A 24811-nucleotide genomic window follows, 5' to 3' on the forward strand; every position below is an offset into this window, starting at 1 on the left:
ACTCCGCCCATGGCCGACGACCTCATCGCTCCTCCCACAACCTCCACAGCCAGCAACCCCAGAGGAGACAGCCACACTGAACCCTGCTGCATCTTCACCATCCCCCCAGACCTCCCGCTGACTGAGGACGAACGGTCAGTCCTTAGTAAGGGGCTCACCTTTGTCCCCCTACAACCACACATCAACCAATACCAGTCATGATTGGACATAGAGCAGTTTTTCCGCCGTCTTCGCCTCCATGCCTACTTCTTCAACCGGGAGCCTAACCCTCCCTCCACTGACCCCTTCACCCGCTTCCAAAACAAGTCCTCCTCCTGCACACCACCCCCAGGCCTCCTACCCTCCCTCGACCTCTTCATCTCCAACTGCCGTCGAGACATTAACCACCTCAACCTCTCCACCCCTCTCACCCACTCCAACCTCTCCCCTGCAGAACGGGCAGCCCTCTGCTCCCTCCGCTCCAACCCCAACCTCACCATCAAACCCGCAGACAATGGTGGCGCAGTGGTCGTATGGCGCACTGACCTCTTCATCGCCGAGGCCAGACGCCAACTCTCCTCCGACACCACCTCCTACCGCCCCCTCAATCATGACCCCACACCCGAGCACCAAACCATCATCTCCAACACCATTCATGACCTCATCACCTCAGGGGACCTCCCACCCACAGCCTCCAACCTCATTGTTCCCCAACCCCGCACGGCCCGTTTCTATCTCCTTCCCAAAATCCACAAACCTGCCTGCCCTGGTCGACCCATCGTCTCAGCCTGCTCCTGCCCCACCGAACTCATCTCCACCTATCTGGACTCCATTTTCACCCCTTTGGTCCAGGAGCTCCCTATCTCTGTCCATGACACCACCCACGCCCTCCACCTCCTCCAGGACTTCCAATTCCCTGGCCCCCAACAGCTCATCTTCGCCATGGACGTCCAGTCCCTATACACCTGCATTCCGCATGCAGATGGCCTCAAGGCCCTCCGCTTCTTCCTGTCCCTCAGGCCCGACCAGTCCCCCTCCACCGACACCCTCATCCGCCTAGCCGAACTCGTCCTCACCCTCAACAACTTCTCTTTTGACTCCTCCCACTACCTACAGACTAAGGGGGTGGCCATGGGCACCCGCATGGGCCCCAGCTATGCCTGCCTCTTTGTAGGTTACGTGGAACAGTCCCTCTTCCGCACCTACACAGGCCCCAAACCCCACCTCTTCCTCCGGTACATTGATGACTGTATCGGCGCCGCCTCTTGCTCCCCAGAGGAGCTCGAACAGTTCATCCACTTCACCAACACCTTCCACCCCAACCTTCAGTTCACCTGGACCATCTCCAGCACATCCCTCACCTTCCTGGACCTCTCAGTCTCCATCTCAGGCAACCAGCTTGTAACTGATGTCCATTTCAAGCCCACCGACTCCCACAGCTACCTAGAATACACCTCCTCTCACCCACCCTCCTGCAAAAATTCCATGCCCTATTCCCAATTCCTCCGCCTCTGCTGCATCTACTCCCACGATAAGACATTCCACTCCCGCACATCCCAGATGTCCAAGTTCTTCAAGGACCGCAACTTTCCCCCCACAGTGATCGAGAACGCCCTTGACCGCGTCTCCCGTATTTCCCGCAACACATCCCTCACACCCCGCCCCCGCCACAACCGCCCAAAGAGGATCCCCCTCGTTCTCACACACCACCCCACCAACCTCCGGATACAACGCATCATCCTCCGACACTTCCGCCATCTACAATCCAACCCCACCACCCAAGACATCTTTCCATCCCCATCCCTGTCTGCTTTCTGGAGAGACCACTCTCTCCGTGACTCCCTTGTTCGCTCCACACTGCCCTCCAACCCCACCACACCCGGCACCTTCCCCTGCAACCGCAGGAAGTGCTACACTTGCCCCCACACCTCCTCCCTCACCCCTATCCCAGGCCCCAAGATGACATTCCACATTAAGCAGAGGTTCACCTGCACATCTGCCAATGTGGTATACTGCATCCACTGTACCCGGTGTGGCTTCCTCTACATTGGGGAAACCAAGCGGAGGCTTGGGGACCGCTTTGCAGAACACCTCCGCTCAGTTCGCAACAAACAACTGCACCTCCCAGTCGCAAACCATTTCCACTCCCCCTCCCATTCTTTAGATGACACGTCAATCATGGGCGTCCTGCAGTGCCACAATGATGCCACCCGAAGGTTGCAGGAACAGCAACTCATATTCCGCCTGGGAACCCTGCAGCCTAATGGTATCAATGTGGACTTCACCAGTTTCAAAATCTCCCTTTCCCCCACCACATCCCAAAACCAGACCAGTTCGTCCCCTCCCCCCACTGCACCACACAACCGGCCCAGCTCTTCCCCTCCACCCACTGCATCCCAAAACCAGTCCAACCTGTCTCTGCCTCCCTAACCTGTTCTTCCTCTCACCCATCCCTTCCTCCCACCCCAAGCCGCACCCCCATCTACCTACTAACCTCATCCCACCTCCTTGACCTGTCCGTCTTCCCTGGACTGACCTATCCCCTCCCTACCTCCCCACCTATACTCTCTCCACCTATCTTCTTTTCTCTCCATCTTCGGTCCGCCTCCCCGTCTCTCCCTATTTATTCCAGAACCCTCACCCCATCCCCCTCTCTGATGAAGGGTCTAGGCCCGAAACGTCAGCTTTTGTGCTCCTGAGATGCTGCTTGGCCTGCTGTGTTCATCCAGCCTCACATTTTATTATCTAGGTACGGATAGTAGATTTCTTTCTCTATCAGACAAGATGGACATTTTTAATAACAAACAATAATAATAATGTTGACAATGAAACTGAGACTAGTTTTTCTAGATTTCATGATTGATTTTAAATTCCTGCATCAACTGTTGTGAGAGTAAAAACTTCTCCTCACGAAGAAATTAAGCTTCAAAATAATTGTGACTTGATCAAAAGTAGATTATTTCTCTTTTCCAGCTTCATAAGGTGTAAATAACTTGTGGAGCTGGATGAAGATAGCTCACTAGTGGCCCTTTTCTGTATATAGGGGTGTATAGAGTAATGGTGACAAATTTTAAGAAAACACAAGATTTCATTGAGCGTTCTTGTTCCCAACTAATGTCGATTGATTCTTCTAGCTGGCATTAGTTATCCACGCCAGGGATGGAACCAAAAGAAGCTTCCTAGCAATCAAAATGGCTTTGTTCACCATTAGGCAACACCCTCAAAATTGTTTAATTGCCTAATATTTTTTCCTTATAACTGGACCTTCTTTCAATGTTATTAAGCAGACTAGATAATAAAATGTGAATAATCTGTTGAGTCATGAATGAATTTAAACATTTCCAGACTGGTTCCCATGGTCATCAAAGGTATCAGTCCTCAGTAGTGACCTGCCAATGGTTCCACCATCACCACTTAGTTCCAGACCTCATCGCAGAAACAAGAACTAAATTCTACAAGTAATACAAGGGCCAGAAGTATGGGTTTTGTTGATGATTTCATAGCACTCAGCTCCAATTGCAGCGAAGGAACGGCAATATAGTTTCAAGTCGAGATGATGTGCAGTGAAAGTGGATCTTGTAGTGGTGCTGTCCTTGTCATGTTGTTTGGCAATAGTCACAGGACTGTTACAGCACAGAAGAGGCCATTCAGCCCATCGTATCTGCACCAACTCTGTAAAGGAACATGTCATTTATTGCCATTCTCCTGCATTTTCCCCATAGCCCTACACATTCATTCATTTTAGTTCACAGCCTCATTCCCTTTTGAATGTTTAAACTGCACCCTGCCTTCATCTCAGGCTGTGCATTCGAGGTCCTAACCACTTGGCTCCAGAACAAAATGGTTTGTTCCTCTAGTTGCCATTGTTCTCTTACCGATTGTTTTACATCTACGCTACCATATTCATGATCATTTCCTAAGCAGGAACAGCTTTCCTCTTTCTACTGTGTTCTTGCTCCCTATGAGTTTGGAATGCTTCAGTCACATTTTCTGTCTGCCTCCTATACTCTAGGGAATAAAGCTCTTTGCCAGTCTATCTTTGCAATTTTGGATCCTCTTCCCTGCAACCACTCTCATAAGTCTTTTCCACACTGTCCCTAATGCCTTCATATCGTATTTAAAGTTTGATGCCCAGTCTGGATGTAGTACTGCAGCTGCGTTTGACTTTGTGACCCCTTCACATTCTATACAACATCCTTGCATTTGTATTAAATATAATAAAGCCTCGGATGCAGTATGCCCTATTCTCCACTCTGTTAAAGTGTCCTGCCACCTTCAGTGTCTTACACGCACCCAAACTGAGGTCCTTCTGCACCTTTTCCCACCCCCTTTAGAATTGTCCTCTTTATTTTGTATTGTCACTCCATGTTTTCCAACCAAAATGAATCACTTCATGTTTCTCAGAACTTCATCTGTCACTTTGCATGTCATCCACTTGTTATGCTTGTCACTTGAAGTTCCAATATTCTCCTCACAGTTCACATGATTACAAACTTATCGTCATCTGCAAAATTTATTTATTTTTATCCTATTCATAAAAGTATACATCTGTAATACATGCCGGGAGAGGGTTCCAATACTGAGCCCTGGAGAAATCCACGACAAACCTTCTATTCTGAGAAACAATGGTTCAGTTTACTATTTTGGTGCCTGTTGCTCAGCCAATTTTGTATCCACGTTTCCACTATTTCTTTTATTCCAGAATGTATAACAAATCTGTTTTGTGGAATTGTATCAAATGCCTTTTTATTTCCCATCCTTCAATAATTCTTTGTTACTTCAAAACACCAGCAAGTTTATGAAATATGATTTTCCCTTATGAAATAGACCATAAGACATAGGAGTGGAAGTAAGGCCATTCGGCCCATCAAGTCCACTCCGCCATTTAAATCATGGCTGATGGGCATTTCAACACCACTTCCCTGCACTCGCCCCATAGCCCTTGATTCCTTGATTCCATGCAGGTTTTTTCATTATAATTTAACCTGAGATTGTGCGAGCAACTATTAATTTCATCCCAAGCTATTGTTTCTAGAGATTTCCTCATAACTAGAATTAAATGGACTGGCCTGGAAATGCTGAGCTTATCTTGCCATTCATTTTTGAACAAGTGTGTAATGTTTGCAATTTTCTGTAGTATCACCCTTTGAGTCTGAGAAGATTGAAAATTTGTTTCTAGTGCTTTTGCAGTTCCAATTTTCATTGCCCTCAGTATCCTTGGATGTATCTGATTTAGTTTTAGTGCCTTGTCCAATTTAAGCACATAGTCCATATACTACGTCCTACTTAACAACGTTAAACCCATTTCATGTTTACATTACCTCCTCTTTCTCCATGACCTGGGTAGCATCATCTCCCTTGATAAAGACAAATGTAAAGTGTTCAATCAATACATTAGCTATGCCTTCCACCTTCAGTATAAATCCCCCTTTCTTTTGTTTCTAATTGGCTCCAGTCTTCCTTTTCAGGTCACTGGACCTGAAACGCTAACTCTGGTTGTTTTTCTCTTCACAGGTGCTGCCAGACCTGCTGAGCTTTTCCAGCAACTTCTATTTTTGTTCCTGATTTGCAGCATCCAAAGTTCTTTTTACTTTTGATCCAGTCTTCCTTTTACTTGCCTTTTTATATTAGATTTATATTTTGCTATCTATATTGCCCATAGAAGGCTACGGCAGTCAACTTTAGAAGAAACACCAATCTTTTCTTTGCAACCTGTAAATTAGTTCTGTTTGCCTTTAATCTAGGGGTGTTAATGGCATATTTTCTTTGCATGCAATGGAACCTGTTGCTGGCCAATCTCACACAGTATCCTGATAGCCAGCAGATAGATGAGACATCTATTCCATGATGCTGGGCTGGATTTGGACTTAGTGTGAAGTGAAAACACGCAGCTCTGTCCAGCCCCCATGGCTATTTTCAGGTAAATGTAGCTCTCATGACTGAAGCTATCATGAATGAAATGGTGCACTTCCATTACACCATTCACAGCGTAGGACACTGTTCTATCAGCCTAAAGCTAATCAAGTTCTTTTGAAATTTAGTTACTGCTGCAATGTAGGAAATGGTAGTGAATTTATACACAGCAAACTCATCGAAACAGTTGCCATAATGATCAAAAAATCTGTTTTATTAGACCTGGGTTGAAGGACAAATATTGATCCACAAAATCAGAGAGAACTTTGCTCTTTCAAATAGTGCAAGGGAATCTTTCATTAACACCTGGAATTGGGTCCTCAGGATCAAGAATCTTCTGAAAGACAATGATTCCAATAATGACACATTTCCTCAGTACAACAGTAAAGTGCTGTGCTGGACTTCCATGTTTGAGCTTCTAGTGTGGGACTTAAACCTAACCCTTTCAGATTTAAAAACAACAGTACAACTGACTGAGCCACAGTTGACAATCTGTGGGACGAAGTTTATTGTCCTCCTACACGTTGCTATTAACCAGACCAGATAGCAAACAGTGCACCACAACAAAACCTGACCAGCAATTCTTGCATACATACATGGAGAGAATTATTATTAAGACTGCACTCTGCTCTGCATAGAATAACAGAATGGCAGTGGACTTTACACCTCGTGCATCAGTGATAAAGATGAGAAAGCTTCCTTATTGATTTTGGTTTTTCTTCTTTTGCTTTCTGTTTTTTGATGATCCTTGTAAAATTGCAGACTCCCTTGTCAAACCCCATGTCACTGCCTCTGTTGTCCTTATTCTACCTGTCACACTGCTTGGGAGGCACGCAGTCTATCAGATGGGAATAGCAGAGACTCTCCTATTAACAAGGTAACATGAGTGACAGGTTCTAATAGAATTCATAAAACCTAAAGTTGTAGGTCAGACATGTTTTATGTTGTGGGAGTCATTTTATATGGGGAATTTATGTTTTTATTCTGGTTCTTACTTAAACTTGGATATTGCTACCATGACTTTGATATGCAGAAACTCAGTATGTTTAGGTGAAGTTTTCCTGCTCACTGTTTCAAATGAGTCCACTCAGAATAAACAAGTAGATTCCTCCATTAACGTCAACAGAGGAAAATGCTGTGTGAATAATTTGAGTTCATTGACACCCTTTGTCAATAGCAGATTTTTAAGCTATAATGTCTGTTTGTAACTTATTTTAAATATTCTTTAGCTTTCCAGCTATTTATCCAATTAATTTCCCTTTGTCTGTAGCTACAATAACTCACTCCTTCTCAGAATTTCAACTATAAATTCTCAACTCCCTCCCTCTCTCTTCCTCCTTCAATAAAATAAGTTTGGGACCATTTAGCCAGCATTCCTTGCTTTATTTCATCCTCTTTTGTCCATCCTCCAAGTGTCCTGTACTCTGAGCCAATTGTGGTGGTGCTTTGAGCCTCAAACCTGCTGCTTTTGTCCTTCTAGGATGTAGAGGTCATGGGTATGGAAGGTGCTGTCAAAGGAGATTTGGCAAGTTGATTCAATGCATTCTTAGAGAAGGTATGCAATGCTGCCACTCTGCATTGATGGTGGAGGGCATGGACATTGAAAGTGGTGGATGGGGTGTCAATCAAGAGCACTGCCGTGTACTGGACAGTGTCGAACTAATTGAGCCTGTTAGGAACAGCACTCACCCAGGCAAGTGAAGAATATTCCAAAACACTCCTAATTTTTACCTTGTGGATGACAAAGAGGATTTAGGGAGTCAGGTACTTTCTGAAAAAACAATGTAGCCTCTACATCCTGGAAGGACAAAAGCAGCAGGTTTAACGCTCAAAGCGGCACCACAATTGGCTCAGAGTACAGGACACTTGGGGGATGGACAAAAGAGGATGAAATAAAGCAAGAAATGCTGGCTAAATGGTGCCAAACTTATTTTATTGAAGGAGGGTCTAGGCCCAAAACGTCAGCTTTTGTGCTGCTGAGATGTTGCTGGGCCTGCTGTGTTCATCCAGCTCCACATTTTATTATCGTAGTTTTAGTCCTGCTGTTGCAGCCATGGTATTTCTGTAGTTATTATCATTCAGTTCCCAATCAGTGGTGAATCCCAGGATATTGATGGTGTAGATTCAACAATGATTATGCTGTTGAATGTCAAGGCAAGTTGGTTAGACTGTCTTTGTTGGAGATGACCATTACCTTACACTCGCGTGATGCCACTTATCGGCCGAAGCCTGAATGCTGTTTTGGTCAGATGAAAGATAGGGGCTAAGCATCCGGGTTGGGTAGAGGGGTAGGAGGGAATGAATCACTTTGGGCCGGGAGGGGTGGGTGTTCAGTACGCTTCGGGGACTATATGGGCTGGCGAGAGAGGAATTTGGGTGGGGGTGGGGATTAGTCTAATAGTCACATAGGAATTAGTGGTGTTTTCAATTCTCTAGCCTTTCCTGGTAAATTGCATCTCAAGTGAGTATGAAACTCTGAATAACTCCAACTAAGCTGTTCTGATTTTAAGGGGCTTTCTTAGAGGGTTTCAGATATGGGGCCCATCGCAGGTTTCAGTTTCCCAGACAGTTCTCTCAATGTCAAGAGTGTGAACTCAAAACTCCCAACAGTGCTGCTGTCTAAGATAACAAAAGGTGAAGCTGGATGAACACAGCAGGCCAAGCAGCATCTCAGGAGCACAAAAGCTGACGTTTCAGGCCTAGACCCTTCATCAGAGAGGCCCGAAACGTCAGCTTTTGCGCTCCTGAGATGCTGCTTGGCCTGCTGTGTTCATCCAGCTCCACTCTTTGTTACCTTGGATTCTCCAGCATCTGCAGTTCCCATTATCACTGCTGCAAAGACTATCTGCTTGTTAGAATGCCTGGTATTTAAAACAGCACATTGTTAAGCAGGGAAAGTATTAAATGTTGTCTGTATGGATTTTAACATGCATTTGTTAAACGATCGATTAACTGAATTAAGACTCATGGAAGAGCTGAATACTTTAGGTAAAAAAAGTAGCTGAATGGCAGGACTCAGCAACTTGCTGTAAATGGCTATTTGTCAGACTGGAGGATGGTAGACAGTAGCGCTTCCTGGCTTAGCACCAGAATGGCTCATTGTACATAAATAACTTGGGTGGTAGATTACAGATACATTTTCTACATTTGCTGATAATTCCAAACTTAGCAGAGTGGCAAGCAGTGAGGATAATGCAAACTGACTGCAACAGGCTATTAGATCGGCTAACAGAATTGGCAGCAAATGGCAGATTGAATTTAATAGAGAGGGCAGTGAAGTGCTACATTTGGCAATGTGAACTTAATGGTGCAGTTGTAACTGTGCATCAACAGAACGCTTGGGGGTTTATTGATCACTGAAGGTGGTTGAACATATTTAGAAAGAAGCTAACAAAGCATATGGAATCATCAGCTTCAAAAACTGAGGTACTGGATACAAAAGCAGGGAACTTAACGCTGGACTTCTAAGAAAACTCTTGTTAGCCCACACTACCATATTTCATTAGATTTTTGTTATAACACTTGAAGGAGGATGTGGTTATCCTTGAGAGGGTGCCAAAACAGCACACCAGAATAGCCCTAAGGATGAGGGATTTTAGCTGCAAGTTTAGGTTGGAGAAGAAAGGGTTGTTATCACTGGATCAGAAGAGAATGTCAAGAAAATTGGTAAAAGTGGACAAGATTAAGGCAGGTTTAGAGAAGTTAGACAAAGAAAAGCTTTTTCCATTAGTTAATGGCACCAGGACACACATGGAAGTTTTTGGGCAAGGTATATGGAGAAGCTGTATCATGCAGGGAAAGGTCATGACCTGGAATTGCTACCTCTTGGAAAGCGAGTTATAGAGTAGATCAGTAATTTGAAAAGGATACTGGATGAACACTTGAGAATTACAGCTCTAGGACAGCAAAATTGAGGCTGACAAAATTGTTCTATGGAGAGCTTTACAAGTCAGAGCTTCTGAGCTGAAGATGACCATTCAGCTTCTCTAGCCTGTTGTATCATTCAGTTACTTTGAGTGCTTCACACTGTAACACCGTCCACTTGTTTTATTCTCAAATCTTCGTCTAACAAAATCTTACAAAAACTTCATGGTTTCCATTGACGTTATTTCAAGAACATATTGGGGCGAGAGTTTGAAATTTCAACTGTTCTTTGTGTAAATTGTAAAGACTGTACTTTGTTTTTGTTTTCTATAATTTTGATTGTGGACTGAAATGCGTGGGTGCGGACTTGAGGGAGCATAGCGCGGACCTCATTGGTAGCGGCAAGTGAGCCCTTACTTTATCTGGGGTGAGCACGGAACCTGGCAGAATGGCCCGCTGCTACATCGACAGGAAGAACATCAGCAAGATAGGCCCATTGGCAAAAGCGGACGCCTGAGGTTTGGCAACTTCATCATTAGTTGGGTCCAGCATTGGCAGTGGCAAAGGGGTGGCAACATCAAGGTGGGCAAGAGATGCCACTTTGACATTGGTGGGTCTGGCATTGGTAGCAACGAGGTGGTGGTGAAGGAACTTCGGCCCTGTGGCAAAAATGGCACCTGAAGAGTGGCAACTTCAATGTTGGTTGGGTCTGAAGTAGACGGTAGAGAGAGGTTAAAAGAGGGCAGATGGTGAAGACATTGTTGATAATGAGCTGGCTCAGGACTGATGGATTCTCTGTAAGCTATATCCTTCTATTTTTTTCCCTTATTCTTAAAGCTATTCAAAATGGTTCGAGATCATGGTGACAGTGGAATAGCTTACTGCAAAATACAGGTGACAGTAGATCACTCATCCAAATGTGAAAAAGGACTGTTTAAAGAAAAATTCAGAAATTGATGTAGGATTTTGCTTTTCAAAAACAAGTAACCTGATACTCTTTGGAAGCACTGTTTACAAAGCTGCTTGCTCAAGCATTGAAGAAACCTGGTTACAGACAATATGACATCAAGGGGTTGTGTATAAATGGGCTTTAATCAGCAACAAGTCTCTTAATGGTCTGTGGACTGGTGACCAGCTATTGGTGATGGTGCCTTCCTCCCTCCCTTGTCGAAAACTGTGTGGTTGGCTCACAGGTAGCTGAACAGCTTTGGGATATAAATGATTTGGCAGGATTCATTTGGCTTCCAGAGGGGAATGAGCTATGTTTCTTCCCTTATCCCTCAAGCCTGAAGATGGCCATTTGATTTCTCCTCATCAGTAGTTATAAACTGTGACTTTTAATTAATAAGTCAGAGACCTTTACAAGTGTGAACCAGTCACCCTGTGCCTCTTACAAATAAGTGCATGTATTTGGAGAAAGAAGATTAAGAACAGCATTCTGATCAGTAAAAGGATCATTTCAGTAAACTCCTTGGACAGCAAACATTTCTTAGTCTTTCCCTTTCCCCCCTCTCTTTTTTGTTTGTTTTTATGTGTGTGTAGAGGGAGAGTTTTAAAAGTTGGTTAGAGTTTTAACTTGTTCAGTTGTATGTCAATAATTCATGTTTATCTACAGTTGGAATTTTTTGTAATGAATAAATAATTCTTGTTAAGTACAGGAGACAGATCTGGGCTCTCAGTCAACATAGCCTCAAAATGGGGCAGATTGATGACATTTGCATTCTTTTAACATCTGAAACTTTTATTCTGGCTTCAAGAATAACATATCTTGATTTCTAGAACAATAGCCCAGTGAAGTGTAGCAAAAGAAATGTCCTGACTTTGTCATCATGCTTCTATGTTCTAGATTCTCCCACCAAAGAATTAATTTTTCTCTGTCTTTTTGGCAATTCCTTTAATTATATACTTCAGATAGTTACAGAGTTACAAAGACAGGGTGGGATGCTGTTTGGAGGGTCAGTGAGGTCTCAGTGGGCTGAATGGGCTGCTTCCACACTATAGGGATTCTCTGATTCTGTAGGGTTGGAAAGATGTTAGTAAAGGTAATATCCACTCTTCACCACTAATGCCAGTGTGATTGTTATGTGTTTTCAGAGCAAATCTCATGGTCTTTCTTCTTTCCTAAGGAAAAGTTTGATAGCTATTGAGATTTTTGAGGGATAGCTTGCTATCAATCTCCAAGGAGACCAATTTCAATTGATCCCAATGATAAGGATTGGATATATTCTCAGGCAGTACCCCTTCAGAAACATATCTTCTCCAGTTTCCATTAAATAGGTTAAAAGTGAGATCAGATGGGAAATCTATGCGCAAATGGTTGTGAAAATGTGAAATATTCTGCTGCAAAAGGCAAGAGATTCAGAAATTATTAAAGATTCTTTCTAAAAGTAAGACTGGTACTTATTTCAGAAACTAGGACATTGAAGAATAAAGGATTAAATCAGGTTAACTGGGTTTATGAAAGTAAGCTACCTTGGCTAAAAGAATGATGGAGCGGGCTAAATGGATGACTCTGGTTTCCATGTTTTTCAGTTGGACAACTATTATTGAATTCAACACAGTGACAAATATCATGGACAAAGGGGAATGGGTTGTGTTAAATAATAATTGCTTTTTCCCTATTGTGCCTGAGACAGTGACGTATTGTTTGACTGTCCTGTTCTCTTTTTATTCCCATTCCTTATGATGCGAGTCAAAGGGTGATAGCCAAACATTGCTTTTTAGGTTCAAACTTTTGCAATAAACTCATAGCAGCATCCTTTAAGATGAGATCAAGGATGGGGTATATTCGTAAATATTCAAAGTGTATATTCAAAATATTCAAATGGCTTTGCTACTTCATTCACACACACATACACACACACAAACACACACACACACACACACACACACACACACACACACACACACACACAGAGTAGAAAGAGGAAAGGCAAAGAAGGCAGTTACAGTATACATATTTCCTTCTTTAGAAAAATCAAAGATGTTGATAGCAGTTTAAATTACTTCGAGTCCAGTGATGGCCTAACGGTATTATCGGTGGACTGTTAATCCAGAGACCCAGATAACATTCTGGGGACCTGGTTCAAACCCCACCACAGCAGATGGTGGAATTTAATTTCAATAAAATATCTGGAATTAAGAGTCTGGTAATGCAGTTAATTGTCAGAAAAAGCCATATCGTTCACTAATGTCCTTTAGGGAAGGAAACTGCCATCCTTACCTAGTCTGCCCTACATGTGACTCCAGACCCACAGCAATGTGGTTGACTCTTCACTGCCCTCTGGGCAATTAGGGATGGGCAATAAATGCTGCCTGGCCAGTGATGCCCTCATCCCATGAATGAATTGTTTAAAAAATCCTGTATCAATTGTTTTCTTAGGAGCAGGGATCTGGATAAACAGCAACCCAAGGGATAGCAATATTTCTTATTTGCAGAGAATTAATCCAGTTTGACAGTCAAAGTTTGAAATTCTTTCTGTAGATAAGACCTTTGAGAGGGAGAAAGAGAGTGGCCTTTCCAGTTACTAACACCTTAAGCTGCTTTTATCTTCATGTTGGCCAGCAACTGACTTAAGAATTTCAGAACTCAGCAAGCTTAGATTTCAGTCATCTGTCAGGAGCAGGTCTTCCAGGTACTGATGGTCAATCTTGGTGTACTAATTGGATTGTTGTTAATTTAAAACTATGATTTTACCTCCCTTATTGGAGTTGTCGTGGTGAGGGGTTGATGTAGCTGTAAAAACATCCAGGCTGCCTGGAAGCATCATCTCCAAGACCTTGCTTCTGGAAGTGTGATCCTGTGATCAACCTTGAGTTCAGCAAGGTTGTCCATTTAAAAAGAAACAGAATTTAAATATCAAAATGTAAGAAAAAAGAGTATAACTGTCTTCAAGATTTCTCTTCATGCCCTTTTGATTCGTGCAGCTCCAACAACACTCAAGAAGCTTGATACAATGAAGGCTAAAGCAGCCTGCTTGATTGGCACTACATCCACAAGCATTCACTCTCTCCACCACCAGTGCTCAGTAGTAGCAGTCTACAAGATGCACTGCAGAATTTCACTACAGATCTCCAGACAGCACATTGCAAACCCACCACTACTTCCATCTCGAAGAACAAGGGCAGCATGTATATGGGACACCACAATCTTCAAGTTCCCCTTCAGGCCACCCACTACTCTGCCTTGGAGATATATTGCTGTTTCTTCACTGTCTCTGGGTCAAAATCCTGAAATTCCCTCCCTAATAGCATTGTGGATCAACTCATAGCTGGTGAACTGCAGCGGTTCAAGAAAGCAGCTCACCACCACCTTCTCAAGGGCAACTAGGGATGGGCAATAAATGCTGGCCCTGCTAGTGATGCCCACATTCCACAAATGAATAATAAAAATATTATTTTACCCCATGGACCATGTTCAAAAACAGTTGTTTTTTAAATTCATTCATGGGATATGGTCTTCACTGACTGGCCAGGCTTTATTGTCTGTCCCTAGTTACCCTTTAGGAGATGGCAGTGTGCTGTCTTATTGAACTGCTCTGTCCAAGTGCTTTACTGAGAGGGAGAGTGTGACAATTTTGACCCAGTGACCTATTCAGGCAGACGGAATTAAAATGCTTTCAGGGACAATAATGATCCTACATGAAGTGGTTTTGTGATGGCTTCAACTGAATTTCTTGTACGACAAAGCTTTCCCTTAACTGAACGCTGTTGATCAACCTTATTGAAATGCAAGCATGTATATTAGGAGGAGGAAAGGCCACTGGTCCATTGAGTTTGTTCTGGAGTTCATTGAGACCACAGCTGATCAGAATAGGCAGACATCGTGTTGCAAACAAATTTCATTCTGGAGTTAGTTCACGAGTCAGTTTGTGCACAAGCCTCAACATGATAGAGGATAATACAAAGGGGCCAATCATAGGGACAGAAAGTGTTCGCATGTAAGGTTTTTAAAATTGCATCCCGGTATGAGATCACATCCATCAGTACGAATGCTTGTAAGTTGGAAATTTAAATCAAAGGGCCCTTGTGTTTCCGCTGACACTCAGTAACCTTCATTCCCTTACTTATCTAGAACCTATCTACCTCTGCCTTAATATTGACCAGTAAAAGATAGTTAGATGGAAATAAGGATTGGAAAAAAAATGTACCTATTACTGTGGTATTACTGAACGTTCAAAATTGCCAAATGTTCTCAAAGCCAATACCAACTCCCTTTCCTCGATGAACATGCATTTCCCCACCACTTTTATTCAACGTGACCACTTCATCCAAGTCCTGATGAAGCACATAAACAGAAAATACTGAAAATGCTCTGCAGATTTATTAACATCAGGGTTAGTGTTTAAGGTTGACGATATTAATGTTCTACAAGGTATGTGAGGAATAAGAGGATGACTGGGGTAGGAATAGGGCCAGTCAAAGATAGAAGTGGGAAGTTGTGTGTGCACCCTGTGGAGATCGGAGAGGTGTTAAATGATTATTTCTCGTCTGTTTTCACTGAGGAACAGGAGAATATTGTAGAGGAGATGACTGAGTTACGGGCTATTAGAATTGAAAGGATTGAGGTTAGTAAGGAGGAGGTGTTATCAATTCTAGAAGGTATTAAGGTAGATAAATCCCTGGGCCAGATGGGATTTTTCCAAGGATTGTCTGGGAAGCCAGGGAGGAGGTGACGGAGCCTTTGGCCTTGATCTTTGAGTCCTCATTGTCTACAGGTTTAGTACCAGAGGACTGGAAGATTGCAAATGTTGTGCCCTTGTTCAAGAAGGTCAGTAGGGATGACTCAGGAAATTATAGGCCTGTGAGCCTTACGTCTGTTGTAGGAAAAGTTATGGAAAGTATTATAAGAGATAGGATTTATAATCATCTAGCAAACAACAATTTGATTGGAGATAGTCAACATGGATTCACTAAGGGCAGGTCGTGTCTCACAAACCTCATTGAGTTTTTTGAGAAGGTGACCAAACATGTAGATGTGGGAAGGGCTGTTGACCTGGTGTACATGGACTTCAGTAAAGCCTTTGATAAGGTTCCACATGGTAGGCTATTGGAGAAAATACAGAGGCACGGGATTGAGGGAGATTTAGCAGTTTGGATTAGAAACTGGCTTTCTGTAAGAAGGCAACAAGTGGTGGTTGATGGAAAATATTCAGGCTAGAGTCAGGTCACTAGTGGTGTGCCTCAAGGATCTGTTTTGGGACCACTGCTGTTTGTCATTTTTATAAATGACTTGGACACAGGCAAAGGTGGATGGGTTAGTAAGTTTGCAGATGACACTAAAGTCAGTGGAGAGGTGGACAGTGTGGAAGAATGTTGCAGGTTGCAGGGAGACTTGGATAAAATGCAGAATTGGGCGGAAAGATGGCAAATGGAGTTTAATACGGATAAATGTGAGGTGATTCACTTTGGGAGGAATAATAAGAAGGCAGAATACCGGGTCAATGGAAAGATTCTTGGTAGTATGGATATCCAGAGGGATCTTGGTGTCCATGTACATAGATCCCTGAAAGTTGCCGCCCAGGTTGATAGTGCTGTTAAGAAGGCTTACGGTGTGTTAGGTTTTATTGGTAGAGGGATTGAGTTCCGGAGCCGTGATGTCATGCTGCAACTGTTACAAAACGCTAGTGCGGCCTCATTTGGAATATTACGTGCAGTTCTGGTCACCCCATTACTGGAAGGATGTGGAAGCATGGAAAAGGTGCAGAGGAGATTGACCAGATGTGCCTGGTCTGGAGCGCAGGCCCAACAAAGAAAGGCTGAGGGACTTGAGTCTGTTCTCATTGGTGTGAAGGAGGCTAAGAGGGGATTTAATAGAGACATACAAGATGATCAGAGGATTAGATAGGGTGGACAGTGAGAGTCTTTTTCCAAGGATGATGAATTCAGCTTGTACAAGGGGGCATAGCTACAAACTGAGGGGTGATAGATTTAAGACAGATGTTAGAGGCTGGTTCCTTACTCAGAGAATGGTAAGGGGGTAGAACACCCTGCCTGCCATTGTAGTTAACTCAGCCACATTAGGGGCATTTAAACAGTCCTTGGATAAGCATATGGATAATGATGGGATCGTGTAGGGGGAGGGGCTTAGATTAGTTCACAAGTAGGCACAACATCGAGGGCCGAAGGGCCTGTTCTGCGGCGTATTGTTCTATGTTCTATGTTCTATCTCATCACAACAAGAAAAGGGTAGAAATTGAACGATTCAAATGCAAACATGTTGCCAGGGTAAAAGGTGAAGTTTGCGTGTAATGAACAAAGCAAGGTTTGCGTTAGGGGTAAAGTACTAAGTGAGATGATGGGCAAGCACAATAGGAGCAGTTAATGGGCCCATATAAAGTCAAAGGATGGATTCTGGATAGATTAAATTGTTAAAGTGGAACTATTACTAGCGCCTGCTGCCTGACAGAAGAGGCAGTAGTAATAATCTTAAGAAGTTAAAGTCAAGACTGTAGGCTGTAAAGACCCCAGTCAGCATATAGGCTTGTTGCTGTATCCAGTACTCCTGCAAAATAGCATCTGCCGAGGTTGTTATGTGTAACAATGTCATAAATGTGCTCAAATTCAGCATACGTGCACCATTAATGCGCACAGTGGCGGTGTGTTTGCTAAGTCAAATATCTAATTTAATAGAGTCATACAGAATATTAAATATGTATAGCTGTGTCTACTTCAACTCTAATGATTGTTGCACTAAGATGTAGATCAACAATCAAAAGATGTTTGTCTGCGTGGACATTGTTCTCATAATTTCTTAATTCCTGACGTGAAAAAATGGGAGACATGCTTTAAAAGTGTTTGTTTTCTGCACCTGCTTCCTCGATGAGATTGGGTGAATGCCTTTGCTGTGAAGATTTCTGTTCATCTTTCTTGAAGTAAGTAAATAATCAAAAGGCCCACAGTTAAAAACCGATGGCAGTACCACCCGGGAAAAACACGGAGCAGAAAATTGCCATTCCAAAACTGGATCATTCTGCAGCCATACTGAATAAATATCTGGCATCATCACACTGGCATGTTATAAATTGATAGGAAGGTGGCCCTTGAAATTGACAACCTGATCACCATATTCAAGATGGCAATTCAGTTGTTCAGTTCATTAGGTTACAATAAAATGCTTGACTTCTGAAAGTGCAGCCAATCAGTTGGATTTTTACTCATTTTGTTTGTCAGGATGGATTTTACAGCAGTAACCGGAATGAGTTGCAGACACCCCTTTGTAGCTATGACACGTTCCTGGTGGAAGCTTAGTGTTTGCTTACATTTGTGAAGACTGGATACCGGAAAGTTGAAGCACAGTCTTGCCTGCTGTGCACACATTGTGTTTGGAGGTACGTGAGATTAAAGGAGAAGAATGAGAAGAGGGAAAAAAACAGAAGCTCAGGTCCAGGAGCCACCTGACAGGGTTAATGTCGCTTCAACTAGTAAACGGGCAAGATAGTTGAGCCTCTGAATCCAGTCGGGAAGCATTATGCAAGAGGGTTAGAATGACCTATTTGAAAATGTCTGAGCAACTTTGCTTTAGTAGCTCTGCATGCCAACAGTAACGTTTCGTTATCACATGCTGGCTGAAGAGATATTTTCTAACTGTGAGAGAAGTAACAGAGTCATACAGCATGGAAACAGACTGTTCAGTCCAACCAGTCCATGCCAGCGATAATCCCAAGGTAAACTAGTCCCGCCTGCTTGCGCTTGGCTCATATCCATTCAAATATTTTCATGTTATCCATGTACTTACCTAAATGTCTTTTAAATGTTGTAAGTGTACCTGCATTCACTACTTCTGGAAGTTCATTCCACACATGAGCCATTCTCTCTGTTAAAAAAACAATGCCCCTCTGTCTTTTGTTTTAATCTTTCTCCTCTCACCTTAAAAAATGTGCCCCCTAGTATTGAAATCCCACACCTGCAATTTATCTTATCTATACCACTCATGATTTTATAAACCTCTATCAGGACACCTCCTCAAGTTTCTACAGTCCAGTGAAAACAGTCCTAGTATACTCACCTCCCACTCTAACTCAAACCTTCCATTTCCAGCAACATCCTAGTCAATCTCTTCTGAACTCTCTCCAGCTTAATAATATCCTTCCTATCACGGAGACCAGACTGTACACAGTATTCCAGAAGAGGCCTCACCAACATCCAGTACAACCTTAACATAAAGAGGGGAGTATCGACTGCAATTGGCTTTCAACGTGATTGTGACTTTGAATTTCCATTTCTTTCAGGCTACCAGTTGAGTCACCAGCTTGCAGTCTGTCACGGTTCTTACAGATGTAGAATTTGAACAAGCTGAACAATTCCTAGAGTTGACAATGGACCACAGTAGCCAGGAGGTTCACCACAGTGACAAACTAGTCAAAGGGCCAGGGTTTTATTGACTGCACACAGTAACCATGAAGTATTAGCAGGCCACCCCCAAGATATTCATTAACACAAGGCTGTCACTCAATAAATACTCATCAGTGGTATCACCATCAGTAATGAATATTGCATGTATATGCCAGAAAGCAGCCATGTAAGAACTCCTCATTAGGAAATGAGGGCTACCCTGTCAACAGAAGCTGAGTAAAGGTATCTTGACAGCCTTAGCATGAGGAGGGTTATCATTGAGCAGACTATAAGTTTGAGGTTTCAGTTCCAGAACAAATCAGGAGAAACTATGTATTATGCTCCAACCAGACTCCCCCTGCTAGTAATTGTATGCAGTGCTCTGCACGGCCCAGTGTTGCTGAGAGGGGGCGTCTTAGACGAAGAGCAGCCACAATGAGTATGTTGAATAAGATTTTGCAAGACCATGGATATGCTACTGCATGGAGTGATGTGGAGAGCTATCACAAGGCATTAATAATGTAGAGCCAGATCGACATTTAAATTTAAAACTTGAGAGGTCTATTCAGAAGTCTAATAACAGCAGGAAAGAAGCTGTTCCTGAACCTTTTGGAATGTGTATTTAAGCTTTTGTATCTTCTGCCCAACAGAAGAGATTATAACCAAGGTGGGAGGGGCCTTTGATTATGTTGGCTGCCTTTCTGAGGCAGTGAGAACTGTATCTGGAGTCAGTGGATGTTCTTGTACATGCATGAAGAAATGTTCTTGTAGCATCACCACTTTAACCCTCAAACGTATCTATTGCTTGTACATTTAGTGACTGAGGTGATCTATTTGCAAACCTTTGTATCTCAAATGAAAATCTCCTATTGTTGCCTTGGCAAACATCTTGAACAGTTTCTTTCCTATGACATTCATGGCACTCAGTATTGGTGGCTGGACAGGGTTGGACCAAGGGGAAACTTTCCTGCCACATGAGTATAAAAACTGGCAGGAGTGGTACCCACTGTGGCTTGGTATTACTGGGACATTGTCAGCCCTCTGTTTAGGAAGTTAGAAGTTTGCAGATGAAGCAAACAGTAGTTATGTGGTTGATGAGAAAGATTAAAGCTGTAGACTTCAGGAACTGTCAGGTGCATAGAACAATAACTAATGGAGTTCAGTCCAGAGAAGTGTGACATAATGCATTTGGGAAAAGTTAGTAAAGCCAAGGATATACACAATATGCAGACAATTGTTGAGGGACAGAAAGAGGTTGCAGTGCATCTCTCCTCAACATTGAAGGTAGATGGACAGATAGATAAGGTGGAAAATAAGACATAGAATTTAAGAGCAGGGACGTTCTACTCAAATCCCACCAGCTGAGTACTGCATGTAGTTGTATTTACTACATACTGAGAAAGAGGGGAAATGTAAATGAATGACAAAGGTCATGCCTTGGCTGGAGAACTTCAGTTATAAGCAATGTTTGGATTGACAAGAGGTCTTTTCTTTGGAACAAGTGTGGCTAAGGGGAGACCTAACTAAAGTCGGGGAGGCACGGTGGCTCAGTAGTTAGCACTGCAGCCTCACAGCGCCAGGGTTCGATTCCCGCCTCGGGCGACTGTCTGTGTGGAGTTTGCACATTCTCCCCGTGTCTGTGGGTCTCCTCCGAGTGCACTGGTTTCCTCCCACAGTCCGAAGATGTGCAGGCTAGGTGAATCAGCCATGCTAAGTTGCCCGTAGTGTTCAGGGGTGTGTGGGTTATAGGGGGATGGGTCTGGGTGGGATGTTTCAAGGGGCGGTGTGGACTTGTTGGGCCAAAGGGCCTGTTTCCACACTGTAGGGAATTTAATCTAAAGTGTTTAAAATTAGGAGGGATCTTGATAAATTAAGAGAGCTGTAGATTGACTGGATAAGAAGGACACGTTCCCCTTTATAAATACAGGTTATAGATGTGGGAGAAAAAGAAGGACCTTTAGAGATGTTTTAAGCCAGTTTTTAAATGCTCTGAGGGTATTGGCGATTTTGAATTCACTGCCCAACAGAATGGTTGAGCTTCACACATGCATGATATTTAAAAAGTACTTGGGTAAGCCTGTGAAATGTCATAACCTACAAAGCTACAAATGCAAGTGTTGGAAAGTCAGATTCAGCTCAGTGGAACTTTATCAACTGATAAAAGGACAATGAGCAAATGGCCTCCTTCTGCACTATAAGATTCTACCATAGAGTACAGCCTGCAGTGTTGGAGTGAGTCTGGCAGGACAGAATGGTTTGAACAGCAACAATCATGGGATTTTATTAAGTGATAGAATCAATGATCCGGTGTTTATATAAATCCCTTTTGTTAAGCAGAAGTAAACATCGCAGCAGGTTTAAAGCCTTACTTCCTGGAGTTAATATCTCACTGACACGATGCATGGGAAGCCAAGAGAGGAGGAAAAATGTCAATTTCAATCATACCTATTCCATTATTTAAATTCTTTGTGATTGAACTGATTTATAAGCTGATTTTTCATATGATTCGACTGTATTTAAACACAAAAGCCTTGTTTTCATTGGAAATATTTGTCTTAGAAATGGTATACATGTCACTGCAACCACACGTGTGTCAGACAGATCTTGTTCCTCCATCCCTCTGACCTGCCTCCCTCTTTTATCAGTGGCCCCTTAATTCTGTCTTGTTAGCTGACCCCCACGTCTCCCATGTTCTGTGTCTATTGCTTATTATCTCTTCTCCTATGAAATAATGTTCTGCATTTGACAAAAAAAGGTTATTGTTTAAGAAAGAGCAAGGGGAAGAATATTGCAGTGATGTTCTGTGTATTAGTGCTCTTGACAGATGTATAAAGTTTAACATATAAAGTTAATCCAAAGCTTTTAAAGTGAGAGTGGGAGTGAGTGTCTATCCATCTTTGACCCATTCTCTCAAAAACCCCTCTTGTCCCTTCTGTAATAGATTGCAAAATTCAGTATGGGCTCGGTGGCAAATTGAACAAAAAGAGCAGTCCTTTTCGCTGTCATTTCTATTGAAAAATGGCTTTCATTGTGTTTCATTGCCATACTCTATTTACTGACGTCAACACTAACTGGTGCTGCATTTAGGGACAACATCTATGGAGTTATTTTACCTGTGAAAATAACAGTTTGGCAAAACTAATCAACTCTAGCAGGCTAACAACCCAGGACCTTATCAACTTCAACCAATACCTGCCCAGTAGCCAAGTTTCAAACCTTATCAACAGCAGTTTTAAGGAATGGGCTTCGTATATCACCCCATTCCCCTTCAGGAGAAATTTTCTGAATTACAATCTGTAATCTCTTGGCCTGGTAAATTCCTCTCTCCTCACCGTTATCATTGCCATCTAGCCAAGGGCTCAACAAGTTGTGCAGGAGAGCATGCCCGTATAGCACCTAAGAACAGGCAGCCAACTTAATGAGATTGTAACATGGTACTCCTTGCATTCCAAATGCGATGGACAAAGTATTGTCATGACCAACTGATCCAATGAAGGATATGTAATCCTGTAAGATCTAATTGTGAATGGTGGTCGACAATTAAATATCTGCTCTGAGGAGGAGCCGAGACAGACTAGCCCTTAATCACGTGGGAGCACAGGACCCATATAAAAGACAAAGCTGAAGCATTTGCGCACATCTTCAGCTAAAAGTGCCTATCCATGCCAGTTTCCTCCTGATGTCTCCAGTATCACAGATGGTGGTCTTTATCTAATTAATTTCACTGAAAAGGGATTCAAGAAACAGTTGAAGACAATGGCAGACTTATTTTAGATTCTGGGCTAAAAACGGGAAAAGGCGTTGCTTTAAATCAAGGAGGAAGACATTTGCACTTTTGCAAATGAGTCACTGGAGTCAATTGAGTTCTACTGACAATGTTGCCTTATTCAAACTATGGGGGAGAATGTTACAGAACTTGGCATCAAGTGCCTGTCTTCAAGGCAATTCTACTCTGAGACTGTTGTTTCATTAGCTTTTCAGTTGACTGTCTGTGGGGTTTCTAAGGAGTTCAGCATTCGTACCAGCCTCTTGATGAGTTCCTGAATCAGTGCCAAATACTTGTGTTTAGGCTATCCAAAAGAAGCTTCTAACCTGCAAAAGGCAAGCACCTAAATCTCCTCCTCCCTCTGAAGTAACAGAAAATTTCCTTGTAGGTGTGATGTCCTGGGAGTTCATCATTTCTGTGAAAACTGTTCCCCCTGCAAATTCCCAATTGAAAAGCAAATGGGGAAAGAAACACATTTAGAGACATTGAGAGGGCAAATTCTGAACCAGTGAATTAAAATCTGAAAAGCGGCATGCCAATGAATTCATATTTCATTAAAGGGTTGAAAAAAAACTGCAAGGAAACAATTTATTGGGAGCTGAGATCTGGACTGGTAACAGCTGTGCCTTACTAACTTCTTCATCTCTTCCCACCGATAATATTTGTGCCTTGTCTCTTTGTGTGACTGTTTCTTTGTTGTTGTAAAAAGGGTAGAAATTAGGATACGGTGTAAGTTCGCAATTCATGTTTTTTGTCGCTACTAGTTAAAAATGAAAAAGTCAAATGTGTATTTTCTCATAATCTGAATCAAACAGTTAGGTAATTTGGACAATTCAGCAGATTTACACATTTGTGGAAATAGTGGGGCCTGGTTTTCAGCACACTACCCCAATGTATTGTGACATTTGATTTTGCAAAGATCATGCATCCTGACAATATTTTGCAGTCATACAGAAGACTTGAACATCCAAATTAGCCGTACCCCTCAGCAAACTGTTCCAATACAGCTACTATGCTGGCATTTACCTGACAATGTGGAACATTGACCAGGCATGTCTTGTACCTTAAAAGGATTGATAAATCCAAAACGGCCAATCACGACACCATCAGTGTAATTGTCAGCAAGGAGATACAAAGTATGGCCATCGGTGATATCAGGTGGCGCTTGCTTACCGACAACCTGCTCCCAAGCTTGGTTTAGGTTCTCCTAGGACCACTCAATAAAGCTTTCTCAAAATTTCTTTAAAAAGAGTTGACTTTCAGAGATGAAAGGAAAATGACTTCCCTTGACAAAAAAAAAGTTTAGTATACTGCCAAGGTGTCCTAACAAGTGGAAGCCTTTGGGAATCAGGGGAGAATCCTCTATTGGCTTGTGTTGTATCCTGCACAAAGCAAGATGGGTACTGCTTTGGGAGGTCAATCATCTCAGTCCTTCGATATCAGGGCAGGTTTTCATTAGGCAGGTGCCCTAGCCTCAACCACCTTCAGCTTTTGTGAATATCCTTCCCTCCCTAATAAAGTCCAAAATAGGAATGTTTGCTGATGATTGCGCAACATTCATGCCAATGAGGACTCTTCAAACATCACAGGACTTCCTATCTTCCCTAGAGCAAGAGCTATGGACCTTCAGGCTTGGGCTGATGACCAAGAGAGAATCTAATCATTTTCCCTTAGCATTTAATAGCATTATCATTGCTGAATACCCAACTAATCAGATATTTAACTAGACCAGTTATACAAATGCAATAAGATAAAGCCAGAGAGTGGGAATTTGATGGTACATAACTCATCTGACTCTCAATAATACCAGTCCTCCAATTACAAGATTGAAGTCAGGAGTGTGATTGAAGTAATTCAGCCACTTGCCTGGCTGAATACAGCTCTAACAACACTCCAAGCTTCACACCATCCAGAACAAAAGAAGCCCTCTTGGCCAGAGTCACACAGTGTGGAAAC

The 24811-nt window shown here is 42.8% G+C and overlaps 1 protein-coding gene across 3 annotated transcripts in view; it reads left to right on the forward strand.

Annotated features, from left to right (window-relative positions):
- Positions 1-24811, forward strand: part of LOC125461535 (cadherin-22-like) — a 731460-nt gene that overhangs the window by 463135 nt on the left and 243514 nt on the right. The gene's annotated exons all lie outside the window — the stretch shown is intronic.

The sequence above is a fragment of the Stegostoma tigrinum genome, chromosome 19, assembly GCF_030684315.1.
Source record: "Stegostoma tigrinum isolate sSteTig4 chromosome 19, sSteTig4.hap1, whole genome shotgun sequence".
NCBI lineage: Eukaryota > Metazoa > Chordata > Chondrichthyes > Orectolobiformes > Stegostomatidae > Stegostoma > Stegostoma tigrinum.